The sequence below is a fragment of the Mastigoproctus giganteus genome, chromosome 2 (genome assembly GCF_048544385.1).
Source record: "Mastigoproctus giganteus isolate SK-2022 chromosome 2, ASM4854438v1, whole genome shotgun sequence".
NCBI lineage: Eukaryota > Metazoa > Arthropoda > Arachnida > Uropygi > Thelyphonidae > Mastigoproctus > Mastigoproctus giganteus.
Window position 1 is genome coordinate 204,670,851 of NC_143576.1, and position 12,715 is coordinate 204,683,565.

Sequence of the window (12,715 nt, forward strand, 5' to 3'; positions counted from 1 at the left end):
ATCCCTAGGTCAATGATTGTGATGATTGGTGAATGCAAATGGATGTGAGTTGGTACTAAAACTCTCACAAAATGACATGGAAAACCTCCAAAGCTGGGCGTCTCCATAGCCAGGTGGGAAGGAGCAGCAGTGCGTAGCACACGCTTCTTGATTAAACCGGGGTTCGAGCCCGTCACCACCAAATGCGGAGGATGCGGAAAGGTCAGGGAATGACCACCGCATGACCCGGAGCAATATGGCCTTAGTTGCTAATGCTCCTTAAAAAAAAAACCAAAAAACCAAACCTCCAAAGCTAATGGAACATGACAGGGAAGCACTGCAAAGAATCATCTGTTGGGAACACAGGTCAATGTCATAGCATACACACAGACCCTTGGCAAACTGATTGGGACACATGTCAGCACCAGTACAGTGGTTTTTTTTTTTTTTTTTTTGTAGTTGTTGGCGCATCGGCTTCTGTGGCCATAATGCACCTCCCAAGGTTTTTGCAGTACTTTGATCCAAACCCGAGGCGGGATTCAAACCCGTGACCTTTGGGTTGCTAGGCAGGTACTTTACCCACCCGGCTAGCCGGTCGGCCCAGTACAGTGTACAGGTCACTGTGTAATGAGTTAGTTACCATGGCCATGTAGCCATCCACCTCAACTAATGCCAGATTCAGTCTAGCTTGGTATAGGGGCACCTGGTCTTGGACCATGGATGAATGGAAAGTTGTGCTTTGAAGTAACAAGTCACAGTACATAGTCTACCAGTCTAATGGTCATGCTTTGGTGTGACAGATGCCTGGAGAAAGCTACCTGCCAGACTGTATCTTCTTGACACTGAAGTTTGGCTGAGGCAGTATGATGGTTTGGCCTGGGACCATTGGTCATTTTGGACAAAACCATGAATACTGAAGTCCATCTAGATATCCTGAACAATAATCCATTACCTATGTTGTAGCAGCACATCAAGGAAGGACTATACCAGTATCAGCAGGACAATGTGCTGCATCATACTGCTGGCATTGTGGGCGCCTCCATAGCCAGGTGGGAAGGAGCAGCAGTGCATAGCACATGCTTCTTGATTAGACCAGGGTTCGAGCCCGTCGCCACCAAATACGGAGGATGAGGAAAGGTCAGAGAATGACCACCGCATATTCACGGAGCAATATGGCCTTGGTTGCTAATGCCCCTAAAAACCAAATAACAAACATAACAAACAGCTGGCATTGTGATGGGCTGGTTTGAGGATATGAACACAGAAAAGTTGGACTGGCCAGCCCAGAGCCTTGGCCTTAATCCTATAGAGAGAGTCTCTGGAATGAACTGAATAGTTGGGTGCATGTGAGGAGAGACTGCCCCAAAAAATAGCTAAACTGGTCACCTCTTTGAAAACGAAATGGCAGAAAATATTTGAGGACATTTACAAAAAAACTTGTGGAATTTCCATGGAGATTAGAGGCTGTCATAAAAGCTAAAGGTTTCAGCATACATTATTGGTTTTCCTGTAAATAAAGGTTATATGTAGACATTAGTTTTCCGATGGTTGGATATGCCATCTGTTTTCACAATAAGGTTAGATTTCTTCTGGTTTTTAGTGGGTGTTTTCAGTACAGACCTGCAAAATTCAATGATATGCACTTAAAGGTCGGTGAGGTAGCTTTTCTACCTCACCGACATTTAAGTGTGTGTCATTGAATATGTTTACCGATGTTTGGCTTAATGTTGCAACCACATGCTTGTATGTTTACAACATTGGGTGAAAAAACGTTAGACTTTATATATCGTGATGTTTTGGCAGGTATTTTTACATATTTGAGTTGGTTAAATAAAGGTTAAACTTCTAATATCTTAATTTCATTGATTGTTTTTTTTTTCCCTGCAAGAAGTATGAACAACCTCAGGTGAAAATTTGGTGTGCCATCATTGTTCAGTTATGAAATAGTTCATTCTATGTTAAAAGAAGGTCAGATTAGTTTAAATGAGTTTAAGAGAGTTTGTGAAAGAAGATTTGTTCATCTTGAATTTATTGAGTGATATGACTGCGCTGTCGTAATTGATTTGTATAAGTTGACTATAGAATCATCTTCAATCAGGTTGCAGAATGTAAAGATTTTGCATTAGCCAGTAAATTTATAATTGAACAGAACAGGGAAAAAAAACATATATACATATATTTTATATATAATACAGCTGATCCTATTAGAACACATGACATCTGAAAAAAAAAAAAAAAAAAAAACAGGGGTGGGTGTGTGTGGGGGGGATATATATGTGCACTATAGCATGCAAATTTGCATATGAGATATGTCACAAAATTAATGGCACTGATTTTATAAATCACAATGTGACAGCACTGTGCACACATACCACGTATCAGTGTGTAGTAGGTTGAACCCCTCCCTGTACGCAATGAGAATTGTTATATCTCATTGCATTCAGTGTGCGTTGAATCATTGTGAAGTAAGCAACCACGTTTGTTGACTGCATCACAAAAAAATGGAGCAAAAGAATATCAAGAAATTATGCCATCGAGTTTTACGTCGAGCACTATGAACATGTATGAAAAGTTAAAAAGAGCTTATGGAGATCAAGTTTTCCAGTGGCACAAGGCCTTTCTGGAAGGACATAAAGTTGTTGAAGACAAATTTCACACAGGGAGACCTGTCTCAGCAATATCAACAGAGGAGAATATGGAGAGGGTAAGGGCTCTGATTGTCTTTGACCACCAGTTGACCATGAGATTGATGGCAGGTGAGTTGAACATGAGTCATTGAGCTGTCCATGACATTTTAACAGAGAATTTGGACATCTGCAAAATTTGTGCAGAAATGGTGCCAAAAAACTCACTGAAAAACAAGCAGAACAAGCACATTTGCTGTGACCTTCTCAATTGTGTTGAAACTGTGCCACAGTACTTTCAGCAAGTGATAACAGGTGGCGAAACATGGATTTTTGCATACAATTCAGAAACAAAAAGACAGAATGAAGAATGGCACAGTACAATTTTGCTATGCCCAAAGAAAGCACGAATGGACAAATCTAGGTTCTTTTTTTTTTTTTTTTTTTTTTTTTATATCATCATGGAGTGGTGCACAAAGAGTTCATTCCTCAAGGTGAAATGAAACTATCAACCAGGCTTTCTACGAAGAACTCCTTAAACAGCTACAGAAAACAGTTCTAGATGTTCAATTTGAAAAGGCCAAAAATGATTTTGCATCACATGACAATGATGCAAAATCCAGTTTTAGGGAGGGAGTTTTTTACCTCCAAAAACATTCCAGTGCTCCTGCAGTCACTGTATGTATTCCCCAGATCTGTTTCCGTGCAACTTTTTTCCAGAGAACAAGAATTGCCTGAAAGAACATAATTTTGTGATGATCAACAACTTCCAGTGTCATAACTGATGCACTGAAGGACATCGCAGAAGAATACTTCTGCCACTGCTTCCTGGGATGGATGGAGTGCTGGAGAGGATGCGTAGCTTACCTTGAAGGAGAGAACCTTCAGTTGTAGAAAATTTTACAATTAAAATTTTTTATAAAATCAGTCTCAGTAATTTTGTGACAGACCTCATAACTTACTTTATTTTTACCAATACATGTTATGCTCTTATTGGTAAACAACATTAAAAATCAAGTTATTAAATTAAAATTTATTGAAATAAAACGTACATTAATAATATTGTTTTGGTTTTTGATAGCTAATTTTTCAGTTGGAGGAAGGAAGTGTGTGGGGATTCTTTATATTGTGCTGGTATTTTTACAGAATGAATATGAAGTCAGTTGCCTAGTTCAACCAAACACTTTAAAACCCTTCTTTTTTTTTTTTTTTTTTTTTTTCAATATTTTTGAAACACTAATTGTCTTTTTTATTTTTTACTCTTTCACTGTACATGTATACAAGTTTTTACACATGAAATATGTTACACATATTTCATGTGTAAAAATATGTGAAACGTATATTAGATCAATCAATATAGGCAAAATTTCACCATGGACAACCGTAAAATTAAATGATTCTAGCGAGAAAGAATGTAGAGTGGTGTGGGGGTAGGATTTCACTTGCTTAACTTCTTATTTTCATGCACATAATGGCAGACAAGGTGCCAAATAAATGGGCGTGTGTAACTTGAAATATGCATTGTAGGAGGGCACATTACAGCAGGAAGAACTGTAATAAGTAAATGAAGCAAAGGATTTTAAAATAGTTTATTTTTTTCATGATTCTGTATAATTTACCTGCTGTAGCATATGACATACATTAATGCTATTCAGAGAGTGCTGGAACACTATTCTGGAGTTTATGAATTTAAACAATTAATGTATTCTTGCCAGTGGTGGTTAGAGAATTTAAGTGGATGTTTTAATTCTTTGTTGCATAAGGCTTTTTGATTGTAAAGCTTAAATTATGAGCTCACAGGGCCATTCACATAAATATGGCAGAGTTTATTACAGTGCAAAAGTACATGGGAGTATCTTATTCAAGTGTAATTGCCTCTGGTCCCCAAGCATGTGGCTTTTGTGTGTGGTGTAAGCAGGGCTATAGTGCAATGTGTTTGTAGAATTGAGTAGGTTGATAAGAATAGCATTGCTTTCCTATGAATGAATTCTGCAATCATTGCCAAGTCTTAAATTTCAAAACAGTCTACTGCTGGACATTTCATTTCTTGCTCTCTCACAGTGGTTGGGAGGATTACTTTTCTAAACCATGAGCTAATGATGGTCTAAAACAATTAATGTCACACAGTAAAAATTTTATGCAGCATATGGTCTCACAACAGCTCAGTGGCATTTGCATTATTCTTGCCAAACCAAAAACAGGTTTTCCTAGAACTTGACCTCTATTGTTTAACATTTGGGATCAAATACAGGTATATTCAATTTTCTTCCAACTGGTGACTGAGTGATTGATGACTGGTGACTGCTTTATGTAATAAATTCATTACTTTCTAATTGTATTCAAAACAAAAAGCTAGAAAACAAGTTATTGAACCTAGAAATTTTGCATGAGCTCTCTACCATGCACAGTACAAACCCATATACAATAGCCTTTTCCTCTTGTTGACAAGAGTTATGTCCAGTCTGTTGTGCGAGACTGTCTTCCTCGTTATTATGGCTCGGTCCCAGTAAAGCTTGTGGGTTGGGGTCTCTAATACTGCCCGGAGTTCATGCTTGTAATATGCTACACTTTATTTGATCAACTGGTATTTCCTTGATAGCTTCTGATGTATTATCGTGGCTACCTGGTTGTGTGTATGAGTACTCTGTCTGGGTTATCCTGTGGTGATGTGTTGGATCATTTCTGAGGCCAGCTGGCCATCATCCACATGTGTCATCTGACTCTCTGGGCTCCTTGGCGATGTATTTTCTATAGTTCCTGGTGTTGATTACCTGGGCTTGGATGGAAAGCATGAATCCTTCAGTCTCCTCATGAGCCATGCATTGGATGCCATTTTATCTATGTGGTCTTGATGGAGGTCATTTGAGTGGAGTGTCTTGTTTGCCCATCTTTCTAGTGGACTTGTGGAGTGTCTTCTTTGCCCATCTTTCTAGCTTCATTTGTGCCGTTGGCGCCTCCGTAGCCAGGTGGGCAGGAGTGGCAGTGCGTAGCACACGCTTCTTGATTACACTGGGGTTCGAGCCCGTGACTATCAAATATGGAGGATGCGGAAAGGTCAGGGAATGACCGCCGCATATCCCCGGAGTAATATGGCCTTAGTTGCTAATGCTCCTAAAAACCAAATTTGTGCGCTGGGACTCCTTGCTTAGGTTAAGTGGGGAAAATTCCATCCTGATATCACTGCTGAATTCTTCAGTGATTCAGAGTAGTTGCTGGAGTTGTTTCTCAATTTTGCATAGAGCTTGATGTCATCCATGTACATCAGGTGGGAGAGGGTGCACAGATTTTTCCTTCTCCTTTTGGGATATATCCATACATGTTGCTGCTACGCATGGTGGATAGTGGGTTGGGTGCTAGACAGAACCACAGTGGGCTCAGGGCATCTCCCCGAAAGATTCCTCTCTTGATGGGTATCGGTCTGGTTGTGATGCTCTCGACCTTGATGGTCGTACTCCATTTTGCCATGGTTGCTTCTAGGAAGTTTGTCACTGTCGGGTTGACTTTGTTGATCTTCAGTATCTCTATTAGCCAGCAATGAGGTATGGAGTCGAAGGCTTTGTTGTCTTGTAGATCATTTGCAGATTGTGTCGCTTCTTGTAGGTTTGCTCTATAACTGCAGCATCAGTGGTTAATTTCTCCTTGCATCCTTTGCTCATCCACTTGTATCCTTTCAGCTGTTCGGCCATGATGTTCTGGCTCTCCAACTTGTCTGATATCTTCTTAGTTATGCAGCTGGTCAGGATCTTGTACATTGTTGGGAGACAGGTGATCAGCCTGCATTTTTCTGGGTTTCTTGTATGTTGGTCTTTAGCCTTCAGATATGTGATTCCTTGTGTAAGAAGCTGGGATTTTCTCTAGGTGCCTTATCATTCTGGTGAACTGCTCTGCTAGGTGCAAGTGAGCTTCTTGTTCCAGTAGTTGTGGATGTTATCTATTCCTGGGGTTCACCAGTTGTGGGAGTTCCTGATCGATTGTTATACTTCTTCATCTCGTGTACATCATTGGTTTGTTTCCATTCTAGTTCTATCTGGGGGGGCTCGGCTGTTGTGTCTCACTCCAGTGCTCCATATGTTGCCCCAGAACTCGATCATCTTCTGCTCAGATGGTCCGTTTCCGAGTTTCTCGTGTTCTCCGAGACTCCTCTAGAAGGCTCTTTGGTCCTCATTGAAGATTCGGTTGTTAATTTTCCTCTGTGAGCTCTCTTTGTATTGGCATAGTCTCTTTCTGAGTGCGAGGAGATTCTGCTTTAGTGTGTTCAAGTATTCTCTGATTTTTGGTCTCATGGTTACTGTGGATGCTGTCTCTCTTGAGGATGCTCTTCACCTTTTCAATCAAATATCTTACTTCTATTATCCTGTTGGTACTGGGTCAATTGGCTTATCTTGACTCTTCTATCTTCTCTGAAGTCTTTCCCATGCTGGCAGTTCCTTCTTTTTTTTTTTGATTCTTCTGCTGCTAGTCTCTCGTTTCTCTAACATTAATCCTAGTGGCTGCTATGGCAGCACAGTATACAGCTGTGTTGATGGCCTCCAGTGTTGCACCATTGTTGTTGAGGTAATGTGGCATTATTTGCCAATTGAGGTGATCTGTGACTCTACACAGGATTCTATTGGGTCTCTGCTTCGCTATCACATGGGACATTGTGGGGTCCATTCCTTCGAATTCTGTTAGGGCCTTCTTCCACTCGTCTTCTATTCTGTATATCATGAGCTCTTCACTTTCCACTTCAGCTGCTCTGAGTTGCATTTCTTCTTACTCTTCCTCTTCTGGTTCTGTGTTGTCCATATTCTTTGTAGTTAATTGCTCATATCCTGCTTGATTTTTTCCAAGATTGCAGGAGCTATCAGGTTCTTCGTGACTATGGTCCTTCTCTGGTCCGCTGTTTGCTGTTTGGTGACCTTGAATATCCAGGAATCATTCCAACCACTTGGTATGCAGTCTCAACCTGTACATTGTCATATCGGTCTCTAGCTTGGTTATTTCGTAGTAGGCTCACATGGTGTACGTATTCATTTTGATGCTCCACTTCATGCATTGGCGTTTCCTTCCTTCCTGGGTAGCCACTAGTGCAGTTGCGCAGGAAGCACTTCCAGTTGGTGGGGCTAGATCATAGGTTCCCAAACTTTTTCGGACCGCCGCCCACTTTGCAAGACAAATTTTGTAATGCCCCCCCCATTGTAACAGTTTTCTGCATTCAAGCCGTTTGATATTTTCGACGTAAATAGCAACTAATAATACATTACTGCTTATGCCATTAAATTATTGAAAAAGTAGTGGCCAATATGTGCTTCATCATGAACACAGTTATTGCTATTCCGATTTTGATGAAACATAGCCCACATGTAAAGATTGTAAAGTGTATGCTCGAATAACATTATGCACAGTTTCATACAATGGTTTAAATACGAAAATTCGGAATACATATTAGGAGATTGTATTACATTAGTAAGAATCTTATTGTAATAATTAAAACACCATCAAATATATTACAAAATTGTTTATTTCGAACTTATAAAATAAAAATACAAAGAAAAAATAACAAAATAATGTGAAGGATGAGCCTGATGTATTTTCAAAAGTTTGTTAATATCGGGTTCAACTTTCGTTAAAAACAGTCATAAATTGCCACGCTCAGTTATATGCAATCGGTTCCTTTTCTTAGATAGTAAATTCGCTACAGCACTAAATCCACGCTCAGCCAAATAAGAAGATGGAAATGCAATTAAAAATTTCTGCACTATTTCCCATAATCCAGGGTACAGTGTCGGTATTGATTTCTGAAGCCAGAACTCTTGGTATCCACTTTTGAATTTTATTTTTAGTTCTTCATTTGTTGTGAATTCTATGAGTTCCTCTTTTAAATTTGATGATCCTGCTGTGTTTACATGTGAGAAAGGATCTAGAACCCAATTTGGTATATTCGTGTTTAGAATATCCTTGAATCGCTCATTAAAATCAGCATAGAGAACCTCCAAGCGTTGGCAGTATGTAAGTAAATCTTCCTTTTTGAGAGACACTGCTGATAAATTTGAAAAGTGGCTATATTCCCCTCGGCCTAGATTCCGCTTGAACAGAAGAAGTTTCCCCACAAAAGCAGCAATAATGTTTTTTATTTTAATTAAATTCCATTCATCACCTTGTAATTGTAGATTGACTTCATTAAATATTTTATAGAGGTCTGTCAAATAAGCGATGTCATTTTTGGATGTAATCAGGTTGGCCCGCAATCCGTCGTCTCTGTTTTCTAGGAACTCTAGATCAAACAAATTGTAAAATCGATTCAGACAAATACCTTTTGAAAGCCAACAAACTTCTGTGTGAAGCAGCAAACGATTGAAATCTTCATCGTTTTCACTACAAAGTTGGCTAAACAATCTGGCACTCAATGAATTGCTTCTAATCTTGTTGACTGCTCTAATAACGTAATGGAGTGATGTATGCAGGCGTTCACTTAAATTCTTCGCAACCAAATGTTGACGATGAAGAACACAATGTATAGTGAGTACATTCGGTACTGCTTGTTTCAAATGCACTATGAAACCCTTGTGGTGCCCTGTCATTGCTGGAGCACCATCAGTAGCAGCAGACAAAATATTTCGAATAGGAATGTCTTTCTCTTGAAAAAACTTATTCATGGTATTAAATATAGATTCTCCCTTTGTATCTGCTTCCAAATTTTTAGCAAATAATAATTCTTGACAAACTTTTTCTTCTTTTATGAATCGTACGTATGATAAGAGTAGTGCTTCATTATTTGGGAGAGTTGATTCATCGAGTTGAATGGAAAATTGGCGTGTCTTCAAATAATCGTACAATGATTTTTCAACGTCTTCAGCCATTTTATCGATTCTTCTTTGCACTGAATTATTGCTCAAAGGAATTTTCCTGATGATATCTGTCGCTGGCTTATGAAGCACAGTGTTTATTACTTCTTTTACTGCCAGCAAGATTAATTCCTCACCAATTGTGTGTGGTTTTCCCGCTTTTGCAATTAATAATGAAATATTATAAGAAGCTTGTAACCCGTCATTATCTTGTTTAGTGGATGACACAAAAAGTTTTGATATAGTTGGACGTTTAAAATATTTTTCTTCTAGTACTTGAAAATAGGACAAATCTTTATCCTTTTCGTCAGCATGCATTTTAGTCAAATGCTCTTGTAGCCTAGAAGGCTTCATTGCTTCATTTGAAAATACTTTTTGGCAAATCAAGCACATAGGTAATAATTGGTTCGTAGGAGACTGAATAAAGCCATATTTCAAATACTCAATACTGTACTGTCAACATTTCTTCTTAGATTCAGACATAATGAAGTAATAAAATTTGCAACAATATTCACAAAATAAAAGATTTAATTTACACTTTGTATGACTCCACTTATCTATCACACTTTTCACTGATGATTGTTGGCAAAGCACACAAAAAATAATGAAACTTATTCCTAAACAGCAAAAATGTACGATCACATATCAATTTATGAATTATTACATCAGCAAAACGGCCTTGGAAGCTTTGAAGATGAAATGTGCTATGGCATTAGTTTAAAATTGGCGCCTAATCTGTCTCAAATGAATCAACAGATGTGGAGATATAATTGACTGGTCAAGCTTACGTCATTAGTGTTACTAAGGTGATCCAAGGAGAAAATAAAACTAAACAATTTTCATGGAAAACAAACAGTTGAGCATCATTACTTGTGAACACTATTTTGCATTGTCGCTCTGTCACAACATTTCACTTTTACTGCTTTTCGTAATTGTTGTACGAAAGAATTGCAACAAATTGCAACAAGCAAAAATATCGCATTTCCTTTCTTCAGTATGTATTGTATCTACTAACAAAAAATATAGAAAATTCATCTATTGGAAGCCATACTGGAAACGGAAGGGGAAAAAAAACTGTCTTAAAACTGATCACTACAATGCGCATTTCATAAAAAAAAAGTTCGCTTTATTGTAATTGTTTCTAGAGGACTAAATCGAAATATCAGTTTCATGGATGTATATTTGATCTTCTTACGAACTTTCAAGAAAATATTTCTATTCATAGCTGCGTTATAAACTTCGAAAACTGATGTCGAAGGAACTTCGCATGCATCTCATGATACCATCAAAAAATTTGAGGGAAAAATTGAATTTTCATTATCACACACGCCCGAAAAATTCACCATAAAGTGTCATATGTTTGCTTGCTTAAATTCAATTCTGAGCTGCAAATGTAATTTCACTTCCCTTGCGCTGACAGAGCTGCTGTTTGCCGAATGAAGGAAAACGGGGTTCATTTTCCTGAAATTTCCGCTTCCTTTCGTTCACTTGGGGAGAAAAAACTCCTTAGGGGAGGGAGTTCACCCTTTCTAGTCTGACCCTAAGGGAAAGAGACAGAGAGAAAGAAATAAAAATACTCTTTTGGTGGGAGGAAGGCCAGGAGATTGTCAAAGGTCCACAACTGTAACTTTTATCACAGATGCTGAAGTTCTAGTAAGTCAGTTTCATCGCGGATTCAAAAGTATTTCTTTATTGCATTCAGTTTCGCAATAGATACTAAAGTTCTAATAAATCAGCTTGATCGTAGGATGCCTAAGTTCAGATTAGTCCAATTTTTGTCCAGTGTACATTCGATAAAAAACCCTCTTTGCTTTATTGTAATTGTTTTTCAGAACAATATTTTGCAATAATCCCCCTGGAAATATTAGCCAGTGAACTGCATTATACATTTCAAATATCCCCATATAGCTTGTCTTTGAATACAAATGACTACAGTTACTTTCCTCTGAGTGACCGCCTTGTACAGATGTTTTATTGTGGACACTTCCTTCCAGTCAGTAAAATCATCAGTAGTCATCCTTTATTGTACCTAAAGTAATTCATTATGTTGGGGCAAATGGTTTTTGCTCCTAATTGAATAGCACTTTTGAATTTTGCCCAAGTCGATTATCTGCACATATTGAAAATTAGGACAGTAAAAGAGTTGATAATTGGTGTCATTGGTGGGCACCATTCCGACTAATAAATTTTCTGTTAATACTCCAGGATGACCACATGGTCAGAGATCCCAAAATAGAGAGAGAGAATACAAGAAACTGCATCGCATTTAGCAGTCACCGACTCGCCAAAAACCACAGTAAAGCAAGAGAAGTGATGGGGAGAAAATCTATTTTTCAGCAGTGTTTATCTGTTTATTGCAGCTCGGAACAGCATTATGACCATGGATAGTGAATTTATTCAGCTGCTATACTAAAACAGAATTCTCCCTTTGTGATGACATCAGAGCATAACAAGCAAATATCTTCTAAGAATACTTTTTGAGCAGCCGTTAATCGCAATCTGTTAGCTTTGTACTGTTAGAAAATATTGCAGTTTTGTGAAGAATACACATTTCAAGAAACAATCCGTTATTCATAGCAGATGATTTTTTTCTTCTTCTTTTGCACACCAGTTTTCAAAGTTTATAACGCAGCTACAAATAGAAATATTTTCTCTAAATTTTGTTAGATCAAACCCAGGAAACTGCTCTTCCGATATTGTTTACTAAAAACAATTACAATAAAGCAAACTTTTTTTTTTTTTTATCAAATGCACATTGCAGTGTTATCAGTTTTACACCAGTTTTTCTCGTTTCCAACAGATGAATTTCCCTGATTTTCTGTTTGTAGGAGCAATGCACGTTGAAGAAAGAAAATACGATCTGTTCACCTTTCAAAAACAGTTGTTGCTACTGTTTCGCTTTATTGCTTCTTAAGGCTTGAATGCAAGTCACTATCCTGTGCCACACTCGATACAGTACGATTATTATTTCTCTTCGACATCATCCATTTATGGAGGTGGACCTGTTCAGCTTTGGCTTACGTCCAGTGGTAGCATTAGTTCTTGGGAGTGACACCAGACGGTGCCACTATCTGCCTAAGCTGTCACTGCAACCTTGGGAACGGTAGGTTCACTGGAGCAACTCTTGCAATGTTTATTTTATTATTATTCTTATTCTAATTTATTACTATTATTATTATTATTATAATACCAGTATCCCAGCATGATGGAGATGAGTTTGTTTCCCCCAAAGCAGGACTCAAGCCCAGGTCCATCAGGCCGGTAGTCCAATGTTGTAACCACTGTGCC

At 38.3% G+C, this 12,715-nt stretch overlaps 1 protein-coding gene across 1 annotated transcript in view; it reads left to right on the top strand.

The window, feature by feature from the left end:
- PIG-U (phosphatidylinositol glycan anchor biosynthesis class U) overlaps positions 1–12,715 on the top strand; it is a 181,808-nt gene that overhangs the window by 148,613 nt on the left and 20,480 nt on the right. The gene's annotated exons all lie outside the window — the stretch shown is intronic.